Here is a 27,260-nt window from a genome sequence, read left to right as displayed (position 1 = left end):
GCTATACTTTATTAAATCATCCATAAGGGCTTATTATCACTTTCAGTGTTCAGAGGAGAATAAACCACATGCTTTCTTTGAGCAGGATTTGTTTTGGAACAAACTGGAATATTCGTGTTACAACTAAAAACCAACAGAAGATTCACACTAGACAAGACAGGGACTTGCCCTTTTGTACCTGATGTGTTTATGCATAGATTTAATCTTCATCCAAGCTCCGATCAGAAATTGGTTCAGCTTTTGTATGAAGTGAACGTATGATGAGTAAATCACCTGGATGAGGTACCTACTTTTTATCTAAAATCCATAAGTACTACTTAATGAAGAATATGCAAAGCCATAATTAGGAGCAACAGAGATATTCTGTTTTGAAAGATTTCTAAATTAATAGAACTTATGGCTTCCGTTAGTAGTTCTTTTAAAAGTTGTCTCACAAATATCTCAGATCTGATCTGTATTTGAAAAAGTAAATCACTTTTGGGCGCCTGGGTGGCTCAGTTGGTTAAGCGACTGCCTTCGGCTCAGGTCATGATCCTGGAGTCCCGGGATCGAGTCCCACGTCAGGCTCCCTGCTCAGCAGGGAGTCTGCTTCTCCCTCTGACCCTCCTCCCTCTCATGCTCTCTGTCTCTCATTGTCTCTCTCACAAATAAATAAAATCTTAAAAAAAAAATTAAAAAAAAAAGTAAATCACTTTTTTTTTTTTAAAGATTTTATTTATTTATTTGAAAGAGAGAGAATGAGAGAGAGCACATGAGAGGGGGGAGGGTCAGAGGGAGAAGCAGACTCCCTGCCGAGCAGGGAGCCCGATGCGGGACTCGATCCAGGGACTCCAGGATCATGACCTGAGCCGAAGGCAGTCGCTTAACCAACTGAGCCACCCAGGCGCCCCGTAAATCACTTTTATGAGCATAATTTTTTAAATGATAGAGGTGGTTTTGTGACAAGCTAGTATATTATAAACTAATAACCATAGTATAGAAAATTTGAAAAACTAAAGCCAGTAAGTCACCCACAAAGTCAGTGCCCTAACACAACCTTTACTATTGTTTTAGAAAGTATTTTCAGTGGCGTGCCTGGGTGGCTCAGTCGTTAAGCATCTGCCTTCAGCTCAGGTCATGATCCCAGGGTCCTGGGATCGAGCCCCACATCAGGCTCCCTGCTCCGCGGGAAGCCTGCTTCTCCCTCTCCCACTCCCCCTGCTTGTGTTCCCTCTCTCGCTGTGTCTCTCTCTGTCAAATAAATAAAATCTTTAAAAAAAAAAAAAAAAGAAAATATTTTCAGTATGTTTTTCACCTGAATAAGTTTCTACTAATAATTTTGTATTGCATTGTGCATGAACATGTATAAATGAACTATTACAAAGTGAACACATCACGTAACACCATCCAGAAGAAGAATATTAACAGGACCCTAGAATCCACTAAGTGTCCTCCCCTCCCCCAGTTGTTAATGCCTTCTTTCTCCTAAAAGGAATCACTATCTTGCCTTCTAAAGCCATAGACTAAGTCTGTCTGTTTTAAAATTTTATGTGAGTAGAATTAAACAGTAAGCTTTCTTTCTGGCTTCTTTTAGTCAATGGTACATTTGTTTCATCCATGTTGCTGCACGTAGAAGTAGTTGGTTCATTTAATTGCTATATAGTATTCTATTGCATGACTAAACCACAATTTATTATAATCCTTCTGGACATCTGGATTGTTTACAGATTAGGGCTAATAAGAATAATGGTGCTATAAATATTCTTTTTTTTCCCCTAAAGATTTATTTATTTACTTGAGAGAGAGAGAGAGAGTACAGAGGGAGAGGGACAAGCAGAGTCCCTGCTGAGCAGGGAGCCTGATGCAGCGCTCCATCCCAGGACCCTGAGATCATGACCTGAGCCGAACGCAGACGCTTAACCGACTGAGCCACCCAGGCACCCCTATAAATATTCTTTCAGTTGTCTTTTCCTGTATATATGTATTTATTTATGTTGGATATATATCTAGGAGGGGGTTTGCTAGGTCATAGGGTATGCATATGTTTAACCTTAGTACACATTACAAAACAGTTTTACATTGTAGTTGTACTAATTTACTCTATCCTAAGTAGGGCACGAGAGTTGTGATGAATATTAAAATCATGAGTAGGTATCAAATTGCACCACGTTTTTCTTTTACATCTGTTGTGATGAGTATTTGGCTTTCTCCTATATTTTGTTCATTTTCAAGTGTTAAACCATTCTTGCTTTCTTGGAATAACTCCAACTTAGTTATAATGTACTCTTCTTTTTAATTAACACTGGATTTGTTTTCTAATATTTTGTTTAGGGGTTTGTATACAGCTCATCAGAGACATCTGTGATGTTTTCTTTCTTTCTTTATATGCCTTCAGTTTGGATGTCAAAGTTTGCTGGCCTCATAAAATAAGTTGGGAGTGTATATACTTTCTTCATTTTTTAAGTTGTAGTACAATATACAGAACATAAAATTGACCATTTGAACCATTTTTAAGTGTTCAGTTCACTGGCATTAAGTACATTCACACTACTGTGCAGTCATTGGCACTATCCATCTCCAGAACTTTTTTCATCTTCCCAAACTGAAACTCTGTGCCCATTAAACAATAACCCTCCATTCCTCCCTCCCCTCAGACTCTAGAAACCACCTTTCTACTTTCTTATCGATGAATAAGACTACTCTAGGCAGCTCCTATAAGTGGAAGCATACAGTAATTTGTCCTTTTGTGTCTGGCTTATTTCATTTACTATATCCAAAGTTCACCCATGTTGTAGCATGTGTCTGAATTTCCTTCCTTTTTTTTGGCTGAATAATTTCATTGTATGCATCTATCACATTTTGTTTATTCATTCATCTGTTGATGGACACTTGGGTTTTTTCTTTTACATTTTATTTATTCATTCAACTGTTGAGGAACACTGGGTTTCTTCTATCTTTTCTTCTACCTGTTTCTTCTTTTCTTCTATTGTATATCTTCTGTGGCCATTGTGAATAATGCTGCTGTGATTATGGGCATACAAATATATTTTCGAATCTCCTTTCAATTATGTTAGATATATTCCCAGAATTGCTGGATCATATGGTAGTTCTATTTTTAACTTTTTAAAGAAACTCCATACTGTTTCCAAAGCAGCTGCACCATTTTACATTCCTACCAACAATGCACAGGTTTCCAACTTCTCCACATCCTCACCAACACTTACTATTTTCTGGTTTTGTTTTGTTTTTGTTTTTGTTTTGTAATAGGCATCCTAATGGGTATGAATTGTGATTTTGATTTGCATTTCCGTAATGATTAGTGATGTTGAGTAACTGTTGATCTTTTAAGGTTTCTAATACAATTCATGACTTTTACTTCTTCCCAGGTAATGGAAGGACCTTAGAACACTTGATTTCGATTTCCTCTTACTGCCTATTGCTACTATCATTATGTAATTTAATTCTACATATATTTTAAAATTCCATGAGGCGTTATTATTGTTTCATAAAGTCACTACTGATTTGTTTTCCTGAAAATAAGAGCTAAGAAACATGCGCTGTTCTCATATCCATTTTTCTCTGTTCCCCTGCTTTTCATAGGGATTGCGTTTCCCAGGCTCCCTTGCTAACTGATCCCGTTAGGTTCCTACAAATGGGAGGCACTGGTAAAAGATTGGAAGGTAGCAGAAAGGGAGAAGTCAAGCCATTTTCCTGTTTCTCCCTCTGCTTCAGGGGGTATCTCCATCGGTCACTGTGCCTTCTCTGTGGCTGTAGCTCCTACTGGGTGTCCCTCTCCCTGGGATCCTAGCATCCATTGGGCACTTCTCACTATGGTTCTGTCCCCTTGCTGCATGGCCCTGCCCTCTAGGCTCTGAGAAGAACTCCTCATCCCATTGCCCCTACTCCTACTGGGTGTCCCTCTCCCTGGGATCTTAGCATCCATTGGGCACTTCTCACTATGGTTCTGTCCCCTTGCTGCATGGCCCTGCCCTCTAGGCCCTCTAGGCTCTGATAAGAACTCCTCATCCAGGGCGAGGCTTATCCATTGCACTCCGGATGTGCTGACCCCTGCGATTTCCCCAAATGTGGGAAACTCGACTGCATAATTTGTGGTAGTGGGGGACTGCGTTTGCGCTTTCCCCTGAAAAAAAAAAAGAACTCCTCATCTCATTGTCCCTGCTAATACCTGGGCTGTCACCCTGTCCCTGTGAGGCTTCTCAGGGCCTTCATCACTTACATAACCAGTTCTCTGTACTAAGGTCCTTTTGTTCATAGGTCTGAGAGTAGTTCCCATTTCCTGACTGGATCCTATTATTACACTCTACAAAATACCATTTGCTCACCAAGGTATAGCATTAAGAAGCTGTTACCTAGTTATTCTGAACAGAGATTCAAAAAGAGAAATGCAATAAGATGTGTATTGATTTTAAGTCTTGAGAATGGTGTGGGTTGATTTTCATTCTATTATAAACCTTGGAAGCCGCAAATCAATGTTTGCCAAATAGGAAAAAATAAATACATTGGTATTTAGGGGAAGGAAATGTTATTTTTAAGAATCTAAGTTACATATTTAAAACAATAGAATGCTTAAAAAAGAAAACCTTAAGAATATATAAAAATAAGCCAGTTTCCTCTGAAATACTGCATTATTTCCTTTATGAAAAAAAAATCAGTCAATACCTATTTAGAAAATTAAAATATTCAATTGTTTTTAAAAACAAATTTAAATTTATTAAGTTTTAAAATTTTAATTTAAAGTAGATAATAAAAATTATGGGGCACCTGTTCTGTGCTAGGTAAGTATTATGAGACATACAGGATGAATAAGACAAAAATAACTCAAAAGACAAAACAAAACACAGGAAAAAAAATGTACATGTCTGGAAATCCATGTATAAGATTAGCCATCACTTAAGTTACATTTATTTATTTATTTATTTATGATTTATTTATTTGAGAGAGTGAGTGTATGTGGGGGGAGGGGCAAAAGGAGAGAATCTTCAAGCAGACTCCCCACTGAGCCCGGAGCCCTAAGTGGGGCTTGATCACATGCCAAGAGTCAGATGCTTAATGACTAAGTCACCCAGGTGCCCCAACTTAATTTAAATTTAAATTTAACTAACATATTCTATCTTATCATGGAATCAGAAGGAAGATTTAATATTAGAATACTAGTGATACAATGCTGATTTCATTTTTTACCACTTTCCCTTTTGCTCCCCCCATTCTTGCTACACCAGACTTATTGCTCTTCCTTAAACAAGGTAAGCATGCAGACAATGGGAGATAATACATAAAAATATAATATATAAAATACAAGTATAATATATAAAAATAACAAAATATATTAATGATGATGGGTGTCAAATTCCTTATTTTTTGGAGAAACATATGGAAAAGGACAAAACTAGAATGAACACTTTGGATTGGATTAGAATTAGAAGTATTGGTGTGAACTCATGGATTTCAGTATGTGTAGACAGATACGAAAATACATATAAATATAAGATACATACATTCCCTAATCTTGGCCTAGAGCAACAATGCTTCACCCATAATAGCAATGAATACACCAACTGTCCAGAAATTGTCTTCTAAATACTATTATTCTCCACTAAAAGGAATCAGGACTCTTATAAAAATGGCTGATTCCAGAGTTGGTGCAGGGAAAGTAAAAGATGAGCCTGGGATATTTTATTATTCCAGACAAAAAAAAAAAGAAACACTCAAAGAATGACGGGGACATGTCAAAAGGACACAGAAGTCAATTTGAACAGAGTTCCCATTGGCCAAAATGGGGATCATATGAACAACAGAATGATTCTTGAACAGGTTATGAATTCATGAGTCCATTGTAACATATATTAATAAATGAATAAATTAAAGGTTTGGTGAAACTTTATAATAGTCTCAAAGTACCACTTTACAAAATGCTTATTAATGATAAAGGGAAAAAGAGTAACTGTAAAGTGGAGAAGCCTGGCAGACATCACCTTAATCAAGTGATCAGAGTTAAATGGAACAAATGAAAATTCTGTGTGCCTGGATTGGATGGAATGAGAAAGGGCATTACTCCTGTGATGTTCCTGACAAAGGTTCAATACCTGAGAGCATAAGGAAATCTTACACAAATCCAAATTCAAGGACATTCTACAAAATAACTTGCAAGTAATTCCCAAAAATATCAAGGTCATGGCAGTGAAAGAAAGACGAAGGAACTGTTTGATACTGAAGTGTCTGAAGATGAATCACAAGGAAGTGCAATCGGTGATTCTGGATTGAACCTGTTCCCTATGAAGGAGATCACAAGTGTTGATTTCCTGATTTTGATGGTTGTATTGTGGTTATGAATTCATAACATATTCCTACTGTGAGGACATCAAATCAGAAATTTAACTCCCAAATGATTTAGGAAAAGGTTCTTTGTGGTATACTTGCAAATTTTCTCTAAGTTTGAGATGATATCAAGATAATATGATGCATACAAAGAAAAAGAATGGAACTCTTTCACAATCCTCTGGGTCAGGAATTCAGGCAGGACGGGCAACTTTTGTGCTCTGTGTAGCAAAAGCTGGGGTCACTCACTCAGCTGCATTCAACTAGAAGTTGTGCTAGAAGTTCCAAGGTAGCTTCACTCACTGTCTGGCTCCTATGTGCTCCTCCATGTGTGCCCCCCTACCCCTCCACACACAGTGTCCCATCACTCAGGAGTCTAGCCCAGTCTTCTTTCAGTCTGATAGCTGGATTCCCAGAACAACAGAAAAACAGCTAGGCCTCTTAAAGTCTTCTCCACCTGGCTGGTGGAGATCAGCCAAAGGTGTTCACTTTGTACAGATTTAATCAGGCTGTATACTTAAGATTTTATTTACCTTATATTATGTTCGATGTACTTCAACAAAATAAGTAAAAATAACTTCTAGTTACTGTTTGTACTGTTCTAATTGCACATCCTCCTTTTTTACCTTTCCAATTAACAACATCTGATAGACAAATTCTTCTGGAATGAAGGTAAGATGGTAACATAAGCACATGTATTTCACAACCTTCCTTTCTAAATATCTACAAAAATAATCCAGCAAATATAAAATGGATATGTTTTGCCTAATCCTGGAAAATAAAGGCCTATCCCACCTACATATTTCAAGACTCCAGGAATTTTCACTGAGCTAACATAAGCAAGAAAATGGAGCACCAGCTTGTTGGCAGTTACTTTTAACCATTCTTTCTAGGGAGAACTAGAGAATGGCTTTGACTCATATCCTTTTTGCTTGCTAGGAGAACTGGCTGGTTCACAAATATTTATTAGCCTCCCACTCTGGAGGAAACCTCTTTACAGGTTTGCCCCCAGGGAAAGACGTGCCTGGTCCTGTTCTCAAAACCACTCAAGAGGAAGCCTGCTTGGAAACTTGCTCCAGGGAGATTGCAATCTCTGTAGCCACAGGCTCTGCTCCTGCTCAAAGGAAGGAATCTGAGAATAAGAAAGAGAAATATATTTTATTTTTTAATCTAGTTAAGGTAGATTATAACTGAATGAGCACTAACTTATGGAAAATTAAATGTGTGAATTGTCCCATAATGGAGAACAAAAAGGCTGATGGAAGTTATTAGATTAAAGGTAAAAACATGGAATACAGAAGTAAGTAATCCAGTGTTTGTTTTGTTTTGTTTTTAATGAGTTGCTAGAAGTAAAAATAAAGAAAATAACCAAAAGAAATTTATAAATAGATATGCAGTCAGGATCACTGAAAAAGAGATGTACAGCTACATGCATTCTGATAAAATTTATAGATTTCAAAGATAAAGAAATTTTATATACTTCAAGAAAGAAAAATATCTACAAAGGAAAGATAATCAGACTGGTAGTAGATTAGTCCAGATGTTCACAAAGATGTATGAAGTTTGGAAACAAATTAAAATATCCTTTGGTAGAATTTACTGGTTACATTTTAAAGGAATAAAGTATTTAGTCTACCTATCCAGGAACATGATCTCTCTCTCTATGTGTCAGATAGTCTTTTGTGTCTCTGAATAAAATTTTATAGTTTTCTTCATTTGGGTCTTGCTCATGTCTTAATAGATTTAATCTTTGGCATTATGTGGGTTTTTGTGTGTTTGTTTTGACATTGCTTGTTTATTTTTTTCATTATATTTTGTAAGCAATATTAGTAGTACATATTGCTAAAAATAATGACCATTTGTTTATCCCGTTTCAAAATTTATACTGTATTTTTTCTTATCTTATTGCATTACTTAGTACCTCTAGTACAGTGTTGATACTTTCAGTCTTTTTTTTTTTCTGACTTGAATGGGATTGCATTTAATGTTTCACCATTAAATATGAAGTTTGCCATAGAGTCTGGTAGATCACTTTTATCAGATATATTCCTAGCTTACTAAGGTTGTTTATAGATGTGGAATTTTTATTGAATTTTTTTTCTGTCATCTTTTGAGATGATTGCTTTTATATAACTCTGTTAATGTAGTGAATCTCATCCTTAGATTCTGTAAAGCTGATGCATTTTTATATTCCTGTGATAAACCTAATTAGGCAAAAGTATTCATCTCTTTGTATACTACAGAATCTAATTTGCTACTAATGATTTAGCATTTTTGCCTCTTTGTTCATTAGTGAGACTGCCTATAATTTTATTTTTGGTGTGCTGTAATTGTATTTTAGAACTAGAACTATGGGTATGTTAGATTCATAGAACAGGTTGGAAAGATTTTTTAAGCACATGTTCCTGAACAGTTTGTACAATTTAAAAATTATTGAAACTAGGAAGAAATTGTGTAAAATTCATTAATTTTTTAGAGTGGTTCTTTGACAGGTTCTAATTTCTCCTAAGGTTTTGTTGTTTTTTTTTTTAAAGATTTTATTTATTTATTTGACAGAGAGAGAGCGAGAGACAGCAAGAGCAGGAACACAAGAAGGGGGAGTGGGAGAAGGAGAAGCAGGCTTCCCACCGAGCAGGGAGCCCGATGCGGGGCTCGATCCCAGGACCCTGGGATCATGACCTGAGCCGAAGGCAGACGCTTAACCACTGAGCCACCCAGGCACCTCTCTCCTAAGGTTTTAATGTATTTATTGTTTCTACTCCTTTTTTTTAATTTTATTATGTTATGTTAATCACCATTCATTACATCATTAGTTTTTGATGTAGTGTTCCATGATTCATTGTTTGCGTATAACACCCAGTGCTCCATTCAGTACGTGCCCTCTTTAATACCCATCACCAGGCTAACCCATCCCCCGACCCGTTTCTACTCCTTCTTGAGTCAAAAGTAACATTTATATTTTCCTAGAAAATCATCCATTTCAAGTAGCTTGTCAAGTTACTTTTGTATAATAGTTAACAATATTATCTAAGAGCATTTAATCTTTCTTTAAGCAGTTGTGTCCGTTTCTTGTTTTTAATGGTGTTTAATGATTTGTACTCATTGTTTTCTTGACTGTTCTTACCAAAAGTTTTTCTATTTTATTGGTATTTTCAATGAAACAGCTTTTGGTTTTTTCAATTAAGGTTACATTTTAATTTTTGGTTTTGGTTCTTATTTACCAGTTCATTTCTTTGTTCTTATTAATTATTTACATTTACGTATATGGCTATATTTTGCTATATTTTCTTCTGACTTCTTGAGTGGAATATTTAATACCTGAATTGTATTTTGTTTTAATTTGTAAAAATTTCATCAAGGTAATATATACAAATAGATAAATTATCAAGTAGTATTAGAGGCTTACATCAAGAAATAGTAGCCTTGGTGGTGGGGTGGGGGTTGGCACTGTTTGTAAGTGGCCCTGGCCCCACTGTCCACCTGGCCCCATGGTTCACCCCAGCCAGGCGGCCAGCCTACAATCCCCCTACCCACACCTCCCCAACTGGAAGGCCGCAGCCCTTGCCAGAGTAAGGCCAGCCAGAGTGGGAAGGAGCACACAGCACAGGCTTGCCTGGAGAGAGGATCCCATGCTGGGGGATGGAGTCCACCTCCTAGCAAATTATTGGAACAAACGAAAAATGGCTGTATCCTGTCCTTGTGTGCGATCCAGCCTGGCCCAGAATGTAGGTGTTCCAGGTGCATCTGCTGGACCACTGACCTGAAGCAGAGGCCTGGTACCCTCCAGTGCCCTCTGCTCCCCACCTCAGGGGCCTCCCTTGCAGATGGTGCAGTGCCAGCGGGTCTCCACGTGGTGCTTGCACTCGTTGCAGTGTAGACAAAGCAGTCTTGGCTGTGGGTGTACAGCTCCACCAGCATGCACATGGTGGACCACTGGGCTCTTTGGAGTGGAGAGAACTCCAGGTGCTTGTCCCTTGTGAGGGTAAGGAAGGCGACCGGCTCATCCATCAGATAGCAGGGGATGAGGAGGTCAGGATCAACGATGTGAGGCAGGTAATAAGAGGGATCACAAAGAAGACAATCTCAGTCTGACTCTGGAACAAGAGCACCGCATGGCGCTGGATCAACAGCAGCAAACAGGTTGACCTAAATGCCCATGAGGCTGGTAATAAACTTCAGTTAGTTTACAACCATACAAGTTTCGACGATACAGCCCTCGCTTTTTCCTGCTCACAAACCTCTGGTCGCTTCTCTGAGAATGACTACAATGGACCTAAAATCTACATCTTTTTATCTTCTCATTTAATAATTCCTTCAAAATAAGAACCATTTAGGTCAGGTACAGTGTATGTACAGTGGACATTTTGCCTCAAAAGGTCTACTCTAAAATGTAGCCCATAGTTCAATCTGAATCTAATCACAAGGAAACAAGTCAGACAGATCCAAATTGAAGGACATTCTAAAAAACAATTTTTGGCCTTGACTTTCAACAAAATGCCCATGTTATGAAAGAAAAGAAAGCCAGGAACTGAGACATGGCAACTTAACCTGACACAATCCTTGATTGGAGCAGACGCTAGATAGTGGCACTGGGGGAAGCTTCCTGTGTGAAGCCCTAGTGTGGTTAAGCAGAGAACTACAGATAAAGAAGATGTAGCAAAATGTTAGCAATTGGTGAATCTAAGCAAGGGATAAGGGAGGGGGTCCACTATGCAACTTACTGTAAGTTTAAAATTTTTGAAAGTTGGTGGGAGTGGGAAAAATAAAAAAGCAAAATCTTCTTAGTCCTTGCTGTGGAAAAAACAAGAGTTTTTCTCATTAATGTCTGAGAAGACACAACCACCATTAATTCTCATACCCGTTAGTGTAAAGGCTGCAATAGGAAGCTGGTATTGCATATCTATTTTACATTAATTCGTATATAACTCTAAACTCTATTAAACTGAAAAATGTAAAATGGTACCTTCAAGAGATCAGGAACTCGTGAGCAACTGCTGTGCTGCCCACTACATTCTACCAGTTTCTCAGAGACTGAAAATCTGTGCAAACTGGCAGTAACACTTGTAATATACTTGGGCAGCAATGTTTGCATAAAACAAGAGTCTTAAGATAAGACACATTTCTAGAAAAAGAACGTAGGGCAAGAGAGCACACTGAGTAGAGACACCTCTCAAACAGACGCCAAAAGTTAAAAGCATCAAGGGAGGACTGTGACATGTGTTTGACCTTGTAATATTGGGTATAAGATTGTGACTCAAAGAAAACACTCATAAAACAAGGAAGAGCATTTTGAAAAGGTGATGCACAGGAAAACACTAACAGTGGAGAATGCCTGTAACAACTCATTCAAAATAGAGGCAAATAAAACCATCTAGTAACCAAAAAAAAAAAAGAGAGAGAGAGAGAGAAATAAAAGAAATAGTAGACTTTTCTCTTTCTACCACCAACTATAACTCCTTAAGAGCATCCATTTTCACCTTTTTTAGCTGAATCTTCTGCTATTCATCTCCATCTTTCTAAAATTATGCTATTTCTTTTTTTTATGTTTCATGATTAACTTTATTTTTTTTTAATTTTTTTATTGTTATGTTAATCCCCATACATTACATCATTAGTTTTAGATATAGTGTTCCATGATTCATTGTTTGTGCATAACACCCAGTGCTCCATGCAGAACGTGCCCTCCTCAATACCCATCACCAGGCTAACCCATCCTCCCACCCCCAAATTATGCTATTTCTTGACTTATCAATTTTAGGCAGAACCTATAGATTACCTTTTATGGTAGTTGAGGATTTACTTCTGTACTTCCCTTTTTCCATTCTCAAAAAATTTTGTTAAAGCAATATCCAATGTTATATATCGTTCTGATATGTAAATATTGTTCACTATTTTGCAAAATAATGTACTATGATGATAGGTCCTTTCTGTAAACACTCTGGTTTTCCTGCAAGTAATAATTGCCTCCTTTTAAAAATTTGCTTAAGTTTTTTCTGTACGTAGCTCTAAGTGTTTTCCAAATACTACTACCATTTATTTTTCCAAATCACCTAGCAATTTTTCCAAATGCTCCATCATATCAGATAATCTGTAAGTTCCATCTATTTTCCTTGATGCCTTTGTCCCAAAGTCCACCGTCCTCCGACTCTAATATGAACCAATTGGCCCCTAGGCCTGGTGTGTAGTTGTTAAGATGGGCATTTCTTTGTCATTCTCCTGTGGAAGATCTCCTGTTTCCTAGCTTCCACATCTCTTGTTATAGATTAACAGTCTAGAGAATATATTCTAGCTAGTTTAAGCCCAAAGAAAATTATTTGATTTGTACAATCATTGAAAGAGCTGAAGGAGGAATCTCTGGGTCAAGCTTTCAGGACCTCTGCCAAAGTCATACCATAAAACTAAGTAGTGTCGGGCCCTGTCATGATCAGGAAGCTGCTGAATCAGGAAGCTGCTTCCACAATGGCTGGCACCAGAACCAGGCCACCTCTGCCACATCAAAGTTGCTGAAAATAAAGCCCCCTGCTAAACCAGGAGGCTCCCTGGCAATCGGTATGCCGCAGCCATAGTGGCCAGCTCTAAAACCCTATCTCCTCTTCACAATCTGTATCCGTCTCTATTCTCACATAATTCAGTTCCAGGTCAGATTCCCTCAGAGTGCATATGCTTGGCCCAGTACACATAATCTGAATCTAGAACCTTAGCTGCAACTTAAATCTAAATTCTGGGATGAATGGTTTTCTGCTTTCCAACCTCTGCATTACGGGAAGGCATTCTGGGACAAGGGTAACAGCACAGTAGGTGTTGTGCAAACCATTCCACAGTATGTGCGATAGTCCTCTTGGTTACCTAACATCTATACTCACCATTCTTCCCAGACCTAAACTTCCAACGACAGTGTATTCCCACTTAACACAATGCAACTATACTTTGTACAAATGAAAACATCCTTACCATCTTTCGAGAAGAGGAGACCCAAAATCTCAGTCACTGCCTCCATTTCTGGGTGATGCTCTTTCTTCCTCTGGTTCGGTCACAAACCTCTCTTGCTAACCTACGACATGTAGATTAAATAAACTCACCTCTACCAATACACTTTGTATAAAAGCAGAGGAAAGAAAAAGGGAAAAAAGGAAAATTAAGTCATTATGCAGATCTTCCATGATTTACAATGGCATTATGTATGGAGAAGCCCATCATAAATTAAAAATATCCTGTCAAAAATGCATTTAATACACCTAACCTACCAAATATCATAGCTTAGACTAGTCTACATTAAAAGTGTTCAGAACACTTACACGAGACCACAGCTGAGCAAAATCATCTAATGCAAAACCTATTTTTCAAACAAGGGTTGCATATCTTACATAATTTATTGAATACTGTACTGAAAGTGAAAATGGGTACAAAATCATTGTAAGTGTGTTGGTTGGTTCATGATTGTGTGGCTGACTGGGACCTGGGCTCACTGCTGGTTCCCGGCATCACAAGAGAGTAGCATACTGCATACTGCTAGCCCAGGAAGGATCAAAATTCAAAATTTGAAGTATGATTTCTACTGAATGTGTATTGCGTTAACAGCAATGGCTTTATAGGTTACTCAGTAAAAAGTCAGAGCTGTATACCGAACCATGGCACATACTAACTCCAAAATGCAGGCAATCCTACTAAGTGTTGTGCCTTTGTTTTCAAAGTAGAGTTTTAAGGTATATCACTGTATCTTTCCCTTTGGAGGGACTATGCTGCTGTGACTCAAATAATTGGAATCTTAGAAACTTTATTGAGGTAGCAGGACCATGAATTTTTATGGGATTTATTTACCATTCTTTAGCACACATGACATCTGCTTATCAAGATAATGAAGGTGTAGTCCTGTTCACATTGGAGAAACCAAGCTGCTTTTAGTGTTCTCAGCTTATTAAGATAGAAAAAAATGCATTTATAAATCAGTAGCTTCATACAAGTTGTAGAATTATGTTGATTTGACCCAGTAAAGAGACCATAGGTACAATTGTCTACTCTTCTTGATTAAGCTTATGATACCAGGACCTATCTATCTTCAGCACAGGCCAATGTCAAGTTCAATGGAGATAAGATGGGGACTACTATATCTTGTTTGTTTCAAGTTTTTTAAACCTTATTTTAAAGCACTCATTTTAAGGATTCTCTTAGGAAGGGAATGCAATGTTGCTTTTGGTTTGCTATTTTGATCGGGAGGGGTGTTCTACTTGACCCTCTCTACCATGATAGCCCTTTACTACTTGATTGGAAGTTAATGTTAGGATTCTACCAGTTGCTGAGTATACTATTCCAATATACACTCTGGAATAATAGAAGTAATGATAGAATGGGTTTGTAAATGTCAAGACCCATTGTGAGATGCCCTGGAGCCCAACTCCATTTATGATCTGACCTTGTAAGTCAAACTCAACTGAGTGACCATTGTAATGTTCTGGGTTCCCAGGGATTCATGGCAGCTCATAGCCATTGGTGTTCAATAATCCTGAAAGAGTATTCCTCTTTCCCCAGTGTACAGTTAACTCAGTAAATGACACAAGGTCTTTTGGAAAAAGCCAGGAGCTCTGGGTTTGAAACAGACTCCTACTATGGTGAGGGGTCATGACTCAAATCAGGCTCTATATACCAGACCTAAAATTTTTTATTTATTTGGTTGGCTGGTTGGTTTGATTTGATTTGGTTTGGTTATATAGGTCATGTAGAACCTTATTTAATAACCTACCCAGTTATTTAGTCCTAAAGACTACATGACCAATTAATGATTGCAGAAGATTCTTGAGAATAAAATTAGTCTGTCCCTCCAGTCCTGATGCCTATTACAGCAACCATGCCTATTTGCCTCTGTGGTTAAGTACTGCTAGCTGGCCTTTGCATTCCAGTTTCCCATCATTCCTGTTGAAATTAGAGAGCCCATTTAAATGGCAGCATCTCCTTCCTTCACTCCCAGCCTACAAGGACAGGCACTTTAGCAACTCTCAAGAATAGTCTTATTTCCTTGACCATTAAACTTTGTATGCCCAAGTAAAGGAAATATCCTTTGGAACCTCCCAAGAGGATATAGGGGGTTGTTGAACTGGTCACACATGATCAGTCCACTCTAAGATCCCCATATCTCTGAGTGTTTAGATTTGTTCTTATGTACCTCTTGAAGGAATTTTGGGAATCTGTGGAACCATTGGATGTCACAGTGATTAGAGAATGTAGTAAGCATTTGCTGGCAGGGGCCAGGAATAGTAAATGTCCTGCAATTCATGGGACAGACTGACTCAACAAAGAATTGTACTGCATCCCGCATAACATTCAGTGGTCCTCCAGACATTACTGTATGTGAAAAATCTGCTTACAATAATCTGAACCTAACTCCACCTAATATATAAACACAAAGTACTTTCGCAAGGTGTTAATATACACTAAATTTTCTGGAAAGCAAGAATCGTGTAAATAAAGATATTACTATATGTTTTGTTCAGAACTCTACCAACACTTGTTTCATCATTTTGGAAAAATCATATTACTGACTGCAGTACTGCTTGTGAACTTTGATCTTCAAAAGAACACATCTGTATCAGTCTGCATCTGGAGCTGTTGTAATCAAGGCAACTCTGAATATAGATGCCGACATAGGACTACTTTGCTGTGTCTTCTAGCAGAGTTGTGCCTAAGCATTCATACACAGAAATGATGATAATTTCCTTTTATTTTCTTATGTCACAGAATATTATGTTGATTTAAAACATAATATGTATAAGTAGATTATATTAACTATAAATTTCATTTAAGAATAAAGGGGATATTACCATAAAATTATCATAAAAAGGGGACTTTGGGTCTAACAGGGTTGAGAATCACTGTTCATATAAGACCAAGGAATTTCTGTTATCTCAATTTAACTCAGCATAGAACACTATTAAATCAAAGCCAACAATTAGAACTACTCTCAGCTGCTTGAGTTAGCTCACTGAATCCAGAATCTCTCATGGATACATGCCAATTGATATATTCAGCCCAGTCTTAAGTTATGTTCCTGCCTCCTGATCTAACATCCTTAGAATTTATTACCACACATATTCACTGTTCAGGGTTTGGACAATGTAAATTAGCACTTAGGAGCAGCCAGCCTGCCTGACAGTTTTTGACTCCTTGTGTGCACCACCCCCGACTTTCTCGCTTAAGATCTATTGCAGTTGATGTGACATCTGCTAAAGCCTTGCCTTTAATAGACAATTCTTTTAAAGTCATCACAGGTGGTAATTTATGGTTTTTTTTAGCACCAGTCCTTGGACTACCAATGTCCTTTCCTTTTCTCATTATGGTTTTCTGATACTGTTTCATAGAGGCTATGTCTTCTTGCATTTTATGGAAGAGGACAAAAAAACGGAAATTTCTTTCTGAATAATGCTCTAGGATGGTTTTCAGAACTATGTTCTGCCCCTTCTTCCCCATTGGATTGTGAATCAACAAATATTATGGGAAATCTATTATGTGCTAGACATGAGGTAGGTGTCAGGGCTATATCAGGGCTATAAGACTGGCATTGTTCCTGCTCCCATGGTATGTTAAAAGTACTGTTCCCCTCCTCTTATTCTGTAGAACTTTTCCATGACCTTCATTTCTTTATGAAGTCAGATCTTTCCAGACTTTATATTTATAGTCTTTGTCAATAACAGTGGCAGTTGAATGGATCCTTTTATCTGATTCTGGATTACATCCAAGCATCTGCTAATTCAATTCAAAAAGCATGTATCTACTATACGTAAAACATTGTGCTAGGAGATATGGCAAATGATAGTAATAGCTAGCACGTACTGAATGTTTAATAAATGTCAATCACTTTTTTTTTTTTAAGATTTTTATTTATTTATTTGAGAGAGAGAGAATGAGAGACAGAGAGCATGAGAGGGAGGAGGGTCAGAGGGAGAAGCAGACTCCCTGCTGAGCAGGGAGCCCGATGCGGGGCTCGATCCCGGGACTCCAGGATCGTGACCTGAGCTGAAAGCAGCCGCTTAACCAACTGAGCCACCCAGGTGCCCCGTCAATCACTTTTAAGTACTTTGCATGTAGAACTTGTTTAGTTCTCCACCATTTTCTGAGGTGTTGCTGTTATTACCCCCATTTTACAGATGAAGAAACTGAAGCATTAAGTGGCTTAGAACCTTGCTCAAGGTCACACGCCAGTAATTAAATTAAACACAGGTGATCCACATCCAGGGCCAAATCTCTTAACTACTTTCTTGTGGTAAGTAAGATACTAAGTTGAAAAATATGACTTGCTTCAAACAACTTGCCACCAAGGGGAAGCTTTGAAAATTACTGTAACTTATTATTAGTTGAAAAAAAGTCAACTAAGATTCTTGAAGTTTTTTAGAACAGCTAGCTCAGGTAACCTTTCTGTTGACTTTTTTCTTTCACTTTTTTTTCCCTCTACTGATTCACTTGACCATTCATGAAATTATACCTATTTACATTGACTTTTTGATCTTATTGTTTATCTTCCCTACAAAAATGGAGAATTTCTTGAAGGTAGGAATCGTATATTATTTATCCTTCTATCTTCAGCACCTAACATATAATAGAGGATTACTAAAAATAAGGACTAAATTAATCCTTATATTCAAAATAAATAGCAGTAATCATTCATACTCAGTATTTATGAATACATTTCACCCAAGGGTACACCAGTGTTTTAAAGCCTTTGATTGAATAAGTCTCAGTAACATTCTCATAGGAGAGTTAAACATTATTATCCTGTTTCACAATCAAGAGCTTAATTGTCAAAAGGTCAAGTGGCTCACAAGTTATAAAATGAGTAGAGGAAAAAACAGAATCTAACGGTTTCTTATTACAAAAAGTTTCCCCCAAAGTTAAATGAATTCACATAAGAATACAAAAAAATAATAATAAAGATCTTTATCAAAGCCCAAGCAATACTTGAGCAGAAAACATTAACTTATGTTAACTTTTGGAGTAAGTTATTTTGAAAAGCAGCTATAAAGATCATGTTCAGAAATTTCTTTCCATGCTATTTTTGTTTTCTACACATTATTTTAGTAATAAGGGCTATATCCTCCCATGAGATCTACAGGACGGATATGAGATAAGCCACAGATGAGTTAACTTGTTTTGGCCTGAATAAGGAAATGTGGCTGCTCCAGATGCTTCCATGCTCCAAGCACATCAGATCTAGTAGGCCATAGAAACTGGACGAAGACTCAAAGAGGGGCAGTTTTAGCAAATAACAAAGTCTACTCCTTCAGTGTTTCCCTAGACAAAGGTTTTTTTTTTTTAAAGAAAAATATTATTACAACATAGTTCTAGATTAGCTCTTCATAAACAAACTTCAACAAAGGATGATCCTAGAGTCTTGAACTTTTTTTTACTATAGAAAAGTTATTTTTATTCTTCACTCTGTTTCGGTGACTGCTTTCCCTACTTCTGTTCATGGTTTCACCATCCACTGAACCAACCAAGCTAGAAACTTTAGATTTATTCTCCATAGCACGTTCTCCCTCACCCTCACATGTCAATGGTTTTCCACATCCTGCCCATTTTCTTTTCTTTTTTCTTTTTAAAGATTTATTTATTTATTTGAGAGAGAAAGAGCAAGAGTGGGAGAAGCAGAAGGAGAGGGAGAGAGAATCTCAAGCAGAGGCCATGCTGAGTGCAGGCCTGATGTAGGGCTCTATTCCTTGACGGTGAGATCACGACCCAAGCTGAAACCAAGAGTTGGACACTCAACCCACTGCACCATCCAGGAGTCCCAGTTTTCTAAGTAGGTATATCTCTATTGCCTCTTTTAAAGGTTGAGCCTCTTATGGACTATATGTCAGTCTCTTAGGTGGTTTTCCTATCTCCAGTCTCACCTCTTTCTAGTCGTTTTTCTTCCCTAGTCGATAAGGTTATTAACCTAGAAACCACTAATGGCTCACCTTTGCCTATGGATCACAATACAGCCTCCTTAGTAAGATATTCATGCCCTCCCCAATCTTTATAATACCTTGTTTTTTTGTATTTCCTTGAAACACTCTATGCGAACTACAAGTTCCTTTTTTTTTTTAATATTTTATTTATTTATTTGACAGAGAGAGACACAGTGAGAGTGAACACAAGCAGGGGGAGTGGGAGAGGGAGAAGCAGGCTTCCTGCTGAGCAGGAAGCCCGATATGGGGCTCGATCCCAGGACCCTGGGATCACGACCTGAGCCGAAGGCAGACGCTTAACGACTGAGCCACCCAGACACCCTGCAAGTTCCTTCTTGCCATCGCCCAGACATCTCTAACATCTTGAGCTCTTTCATGCTTCAGTGTCCTTGCCCATGATGTTCCCTTGGCCTGCAGAGTTCTTCTCCTGTATTCATCACATGGCCAACCTCCTAGACTTCCCTCAAATCCCAACACAAATGTGGCCTCCCTATTAAGGATTTCTTGACTCTTCCATTTAATTAATCACTCTTATTTCAGACCCATGGCAGAAATTCCTGCTCCTCACTGAATAATCTCTTGATGTCCCACATTTCCCAGCTCCTTTCTAATGAGTAGGGCCATGTGACTTCTTCTGGTCAAAGAGTTAGAAGTGCAAGTGAGATATGCCACTTCTGATCCAAGACATGAACTTTCAACACTCTCTTCTCTTTTGGGAAACTAAGGGGGAATTTTGACTAGATGGCAGAACCACAAGATGGAAATGGCCCAAACACACCACATTGGGGGAGCTGCTCTAGAAAGTCCTTTGAAACTGCATTAGAATTCATATAAGCAAGAAGTAAATTTTTTTGGTTAAGTCACTGAGATTTGGTATTTATTCATTACCACAGTGTAACCTCACCTATCCTGACTAATTCAATGTTCTGCCTATCTCTATTTGGCCTTTCATTATGATAAATTATGATAATGTGTTAATTATTTTTCTCCTATACTTTGAACCCTCAAGGTCAGATGCAATGCTGTGTTGCATCTAACACAGTGTTATGACCAAACTGAACTTGTTGAAAATTAAACTCAGCATCTTCAGACTTTACCCCCAAACCTGTTCTCCTTCAGTATTTCTTATCTCAGTGAATGACATCACCATTAACACAGTCACTCAATTCAGGATCTGGAGTTACCTTTCTTTATTGTCTTCTTAATCATCTTAAGAATACCTAGAAGAAACTTATTCTGCCTCCTAAGTATGCCTTGAGTTTGCCACGTTTCTCAATCCCCTTATCCCTCATTACCTATCTCTTGTTGGGATGATAGCCACCAGCTTCCTAAATGGCTCTCTTCTATTGCTCCTTTGTGATTCATTTTTCATCTGCATTAAGAGGAAGATGTTTTAAAATTTGCAAATTCGATCACATAATTTCCATGCTTAAATACGACCAAATACAGATGAGAAATATATTTTGGCCATCTGAATGACCAAACACATACATTCATTCATTCATACATACACACATACATACATAAGTATAAATTACAATATCACACCTCCCCTTGGGTTTCAAGTGTGTTCAGGGAATAGCCCTGTCTTGTCTGTTCACTGCTATATTTCCAGCTTCTGACACACAACAGACAGTACCAAATATTTATTGAATAAACTAATGAATGAATACTTGGAAACTAGTAGGTACTCAATAGGTGTTTCTTGAATAAACAGCCAACAGCTAGCTCATATATTCAAGCAAATATGAATTTCAATACATTCTGAAATGTATTATCAGTGCATATTTAAACTTTCAGTCCTCTTTCTCTTCTTTTATGTCAGCCCTTGCAACCTTTAAAATTCTAGTCCATGGCTCATTTATTCATTCTTTTATTGGGGAAGGAGGTTCTTTGCATATTAATTCTTATGCACTTATGTATCTGAGTTACATAACATCATTTAAAATTTTGTGTTATTTTGTAAACATGCTTCAATAATTTTAACATTTATATAAATATATATATATGTCTTCTGGACTGAATTATAAAATCACTTGGAATTAAATCTATGAGCTCTGTTTTGAAACTCTTGCCTCCCCTCACAACCTTAACCCTCCTGGTGCCCAGCCTTCTGCATAAGCTGATCACTTAGTTAAGTAATAGTAATTAAAGGATTGGCAAGATTTAGCTTACAAGAGTGAAAGATGGATGGGAGAAATGCTCAGCAGACAAATAATTGGAATGGATTCCTGGCTTTGCCTTAAGGTAGAAATGAACTTTGGGGCTGGCATCTAGGGCTTGGGTCAGAGGTATAGATGCCTTGTGTTCATTGTCTTAGTTTTGCTGGGCTCCATCCCCGCATGCATTTTTTTCCAACAACTCAGTCAATTACTTTTAATGACCCCATGTTATGTGTAAGACACCTTAAAAACAATCCATGGAGAAGAAAATTGTTTTTCTAAGGTCCTTTTAAACATATTTACAACTTGCAAAAACCTAAGTAAACTACATTTGTTCATTACAAATTAGGTAATGTTAAGATCTAACTTTACTTTTTTTTTTCTTACACCCTCCCACCTCTCATGAGTATTAACATTTAAAATGAAGCAAAAACAACAAAAAAATCTTGGTCTTTAACGTCAGGTGATCTGGAATATAAAAGACCCATCTCGAATGAATGAAATCAGGCACACATGTGAATTTATTCTTTGTGTGTCGCTGGCCATGGCCTTGACTCTGTGCCAAGATGGACTCTTTCCTTGGCTGTTCTGACACAGCAGCGGGAAATACATTCTAGTTTCTGTAGCTCCCATGCTGCTGTGTAATTATATATCTCACATGAGGGGATAAGACTGCTCAGGAAGGCAGCCTGATGACCATGGTTCTTTCATGTGCTCAACTGATACTGATATGTTTTCGTAATAAGCTATCCAAGATGGAAGCTCCAGAATAAGAAATACTCAAGTATTTGAAAATAATGTAAAGTTGTCCTGTTAATTAAAATGATCCTCTACACAAAATGAGGGAAAAGTACTATTTTTAAAAAAATATTCTATTTATTTGACAGAGAGTGAGACAGCGAGAGAGAGAACACAAGCAGGGGAAGTGGGAGAGGGAGAAACTTCCCACGGAGCAGGGAGCCTAACGCGGGGCTCAATCCCAGGACCCTGGAATCATGACCTGAGGCGAAGGCAGACGCTTAACAACTGAGCCACCCAGGTGCCCCGAGAAGTACTGTTATAATTCTCAGTTCTTACACCTCATGTCCATGAAAATGTTCAGATGTTATACATTCTGAGTGAAGAAAATCCATCCTTAACATTATTGAAATTAAACTTTAAATAAAACCACAAGATTTCAGAACGGAAACATAGCTTGGAGCTATAGGCAAATAGGATTTTGGCACCTTGCTGTGACTACTGGAACTTTACTGGGTAACTAAATTGTTACTTTTTTGGTATATGTTAGACATCAGTGAATATTAGATTGTGACAAATTTGGGCATATTAAGATATAATGTATTCCTATTTTTAGGTTCCACAACTGATTAAGAAAAAGCAGGCTCATTTTCAGCACATACACAGAGTCACAATTTCTGAGATATAACAGGTTCAACTTTGTGTCTACTGAAACAAACTAGTTTGTAACAATTGTATTAGGTCAGCGGCTGTAACAAATGCCATAGACTGCCTGGCTCAAACAACAGAAATTTATTTTCTCTCAGTTTCAGAGGCTCAGAAGTCCAAGAGCAGGGTGCTGGCCAAGCTTACAGACAGCTACCTTCTTGATTTGTCCTCACATGGTAGAGAGAGAGAGTGGGAGAGAGCGAGCTTGCTCTCTGGTGTCTCTTCTTATAAGGGCACTAATCTCATCAGACCAGGGCCCCACTCTCGTGACTTCATCTAACCCCAATTATTTTCCAAAAGCCCCATCTCCAAGTACCATCATATTGGGAGTTAAGGCTTTAACATATGAATTTTGGGGTCCACAATCAGTCCATAACAATTATTTAAAGCCTTTTTTTTTTTCTTGAAGCATTTCTGGCTGTTGCCATGGTGCCAATTTCTGGAGTGTGTTACTTTTTTTTTTTTTTTACATTCTGCTGGTTTTTATTTCTCAGACTTTAACGATTTGTTTTGACCTTCATTTTGTGACATACTGGGAAGAATTCTTTGGAAGTGGTAATTTTCTTTTTCTGCTTAAGAAGCCATAGGGAATATTTGTGCTTACTTGCCTTATGTAGTGATTATATTTATTCCTGCTTTATAGCCTAGAGTATTTTCCTTGCTAAAACTGCAGTGATGTCATAGAGGTCCTTTCTGTTCAGACTGTCCTTTCCACAACTCATTCCAGAATAAGTGATCAATGCTTCCATTAGCACAAATGTTCACATGCTATTAAAAACAAAACAAGGGTGCCTTATGCCTAAAAAGTTCTACTGACATGCAAGCAATGGACATCCAAAAGATCATCCAGATCTTTGAAAGAAAATGTCATTCTTGTATTCAGTTAAGACTGATGTCAAATTACTTCCTGGAATGACTTTTCTGTAAAATCAGTTTGAGCCAGTATCCATTCTTGCTTTGGAAAAGCATATCCTGTGTCATTAACAAATGGGTATAGTGAACACACCCTAAAGATCAAAGGTGAAAAGTTAGTAGAAAACTAATATTACTTCAGTCAAGTATGATTGGATAAAGGATTTAAAGCCCTATACCTAAAATTGTGGCACGCTAACACTTAAAAGCAAGTGAAGGACTTCAATTACTCTATAATTTACTGGACAGTTTAAAAAATATAATGTATGGGAAGAGGATTGTTTGCCTTTGCTGTCATTAAGCTTAGTGGGTTATTAGGTGACCCTCTCTCTGGACTTGGAAGAAAATGGACCCTTTTTCCCTTCGTGTGGAACTAACACTGAATAAGCCTTGTCACTACAGCATATTTATGAAGCCCTTGAGTGGTTTAACATTAACGTTTAACTTCTAAACTTTAATAATTCAGATTGCAACTGTGGAAAAAATAACCTGTGTGCATAACTTAAAGCAAATTGAAATTTTCTTTCCCTCAGCTGATTTTAGCTGTAATACTCATTGCTTTTTGTTACAGAATTCAACCCAAAAATATAATGTGTATTTGCATAGTGATTTTTGTCCTAAACATTATTATTTGCAGGTTATTTCTATTATGCCTATAAATTATGTTTTTAAATTTTAAAAATTGGAAAGAACTTTGCAAATACCTTATTTATGAGCAAAGCATCCATTCAGAAATAAATATCTCATCATTCCTGACACAATTACCAAACCTAGATGAATGTTAATTTGATGATATATGTGAACGGATATGTCTGACACTGGCTGTGTCTCTGCTGTTGTTTTTTGTTAAGTTTTTATTCAAATTCCACTAAGTTAACAGACAGTATTATATTAGTTTCAGGCGTACAATATAGTGATTCAACACGTCCATACATCACCCGGCGCTCATCACAAGTGCCCTCCTTCATCCCCATCTCCTATTTCACCCATCCCCCCACCCCCTTCCTTCTGGTGACCATCAGTTTGTTCCCTATAGTTAAGAGTCTGTTTCTTTGCCTCCCTCCCTCTCTCTTTTTGTTCCCTTTGCTCATTTGTTTTGTTTCTTAAATTCCACTTATGAGTGAAATCATATGGTACTTGTCTTTCTCTGACTGACTTATTTCACAGCGTTATACTCTCTAGCTTCACCCATGTCCTTGCAAATGGCAAGATTTCGTTCTTTTTTATGGCTGAGTAATATGCCATTTTGTATATATATGCCACATAATCTTTATCCATTCATCAATTGATGGACACTTGGGCTGTTTCCATGATTTGGCTATTGTAGATAATGCTGCTATAAACATCAGGGTTCATGTATCCCTTTGACTTCATCTTTTTGTATTCTTTGGGTAAATACCTAATAGCACAATTGCTGGATCATAGGGTATTTCTATTTTTAACATTTTGAAGAACTTCCATACTGTTTTCCAGAATGGCTACACCAGTTTGCATTCCCACCAACAGTGTAAGAGGGTTCCCCTTTCTCCGCATCCTAGCCAACACCTGTTGTTTCTTGTATTGTTGATTTTAACCATTCTGACAGGTGTGAGGTGAAATCTCATTGTAGTTTTGATTTGTATTTCCCTGATGATCAGTGATGTCAAGCGTCTTTTCATGTGTCTGCTGGCCATTTGGATGTCTTCTTTGGAAAAATGACTATTCATGTCTTCTGACTGGCTGTGTCTTTGACAAGTCAATATAGTTTGGGAAGCAGTATTAGATAACAGTGAAGACAAAGACTCTGCAGCCAGACTGTCCATGTTTGAGTCTCAGCTCCGTCACTTACTAGCTTTGTGGTTTTCGGCAAGTTACTGAGCCATCCCTATAAAATGGAATGATAGTAAAAATACCTACTTATAGAGTTATTGCAAAGACTGCACTGAGCACTTAAAATGTCATTGCTACCTAGGAAACTCCAAATAAGCTTGTTATTATTATCCACAGTGGTTAGGAGCATTGACTGTAGGGTCAGACATCCAGAGTTTAAGTCCAGGCTCCACTACCAGCTGAATAACCTTGGGCAAGTTACTTAATATCACAGTGTCTTCATTTCTTCATCTGAAAATGAGGATAATAATAGACATGAGAACTAATTGAAATAATAGAGAAAAAATGATTAGAAAGGTCCCTGGCCCATAGTAGGTGCTGAGTAAATATTAACAATGGATATAATAATCATATTACGGAGATTAAATTATATTCATGCCTCCTAAATATCAAGTGAAATATGATATCAAATGAAAAATGCTATATCCTATTTCACCAGTCTTGAGAATAACTTAAGGTCACGTATTTTTAGTAGTAATATGACTCCAAACATCTATCCTGCTTATTATGAAAATGTCTTTCCTTTTCTGTGTCCCTATGTCATGGTAAGTGCAGGAACCCAGGGGTTGTTACTCAGCCTCAAGGGGTCAGTATTGAAAGGCCATTGCTGCTCCTGCAATATAACCTCAGCGTACTGGGTCAGTGAGGTGCTGGTACCTGCCCTCCTTTTCAATTTGCTCAAACCACAAAATCCTTTTTCTCACCTTCCTAATGTACAGCTAAGGGCAGACACCATGATCCAAGCAAGACCATCACAATAAGTAAGAGTACATTTCCTAAGGTCTCAGTTATTCAATTTTAAATAATGATGTGACAACAAACAATATAATAACAAAGGTAAGTAGAAAATCTCCAAATGTTTAGAAATTAAACAATGCACTTTTAATAATCAATGGGCCAAAGTAGACTTTGAACAGAAATTAGAAAATATTTTGAATTGAATAATAATAATGGTGGTGTGGCACATCAAAACTTATGTTTTAAAGTGGTGTTAAGAGGGAAATTTGTGCTTTAAACACACATATGGGGAAAGTGGCTGAAATTAATTATCTGAGATTTTACTCAAGAAATTAGAATAGGATATCAAACTCAAAGTTGAAGAAAGAAGATATAATAAAAAGCAGAAATGAGCAACATAGTAAACAAACAATAAAGAAAAATTAAAAAGCCAAAAGCTGGCAATCTGTAACAATTAATTAAACTGATAAACCTAGTAAGTAAAAAGAGAAAAAATACCAGTTTTAGGAATAAAGTTCCCACCATCATTAAAAAGAGAATAAGAGGTTATTATGAGTAACTCCATGCCAATAAATTTGAAATTTAGATGAGGTTGACAAATTCCTTGAAAAATACAAGTTACTAAAACTGACTATAGAATAGAACATTTAAATAGTTCTATATTTACTTTAAAAATGGAATCTGCTGGGGCACCTGGGTGGCTCAGTCGTTAAGCATCTGCCTTCGGGGCACCTGGGTGGCTCAGATGGTTGAGCATCTGCCTTCAGCTCAGGTCATGATCCTGGAGTCCTGGGATCGAGTCCCACATTGGGCTCCCTGCTCGGCGGGGAGCCTGCTTCTCCCTCTCCCTCTGCCTGCTGCTCCCCCTGCTTGTGCTCTTTCTGTC

The 27,260-nt window shown here is 37.6% G+C and overlaps 1 pseudogene; it reads left to right on the top strand.

The window, feature by feature from the left end:
• Positions 1–3,973: 3,973 nt before the first annotated feature.
• Positions 3,974–4,123, top strand: LOC118519956 (U1 spliceosomal RNA; annotated as a pseudogene).
• Positions 4,124–27,260: the final 23,137 nt, after the last annotated feature.

Source organism: Halichoerus grypus, chromosome 7 (genome assembly GCF_964656455.1).
Source record: "Halichoerus grypus chromosome 7, mHalGry1.hap1.1, whole genome shotgun sequence".
Lineage (NCBI taxonomy): Eukaryota > Metazoa > Chordata > Mammalia > Carnivora > Phocidae > Halichoerus > Halichoerus grypus.
The sequence above is the reverse complement of the archived record's forward strand: the minus strand, read 5'-3'. Positions and strand labels throughout refer to the sequence as shown.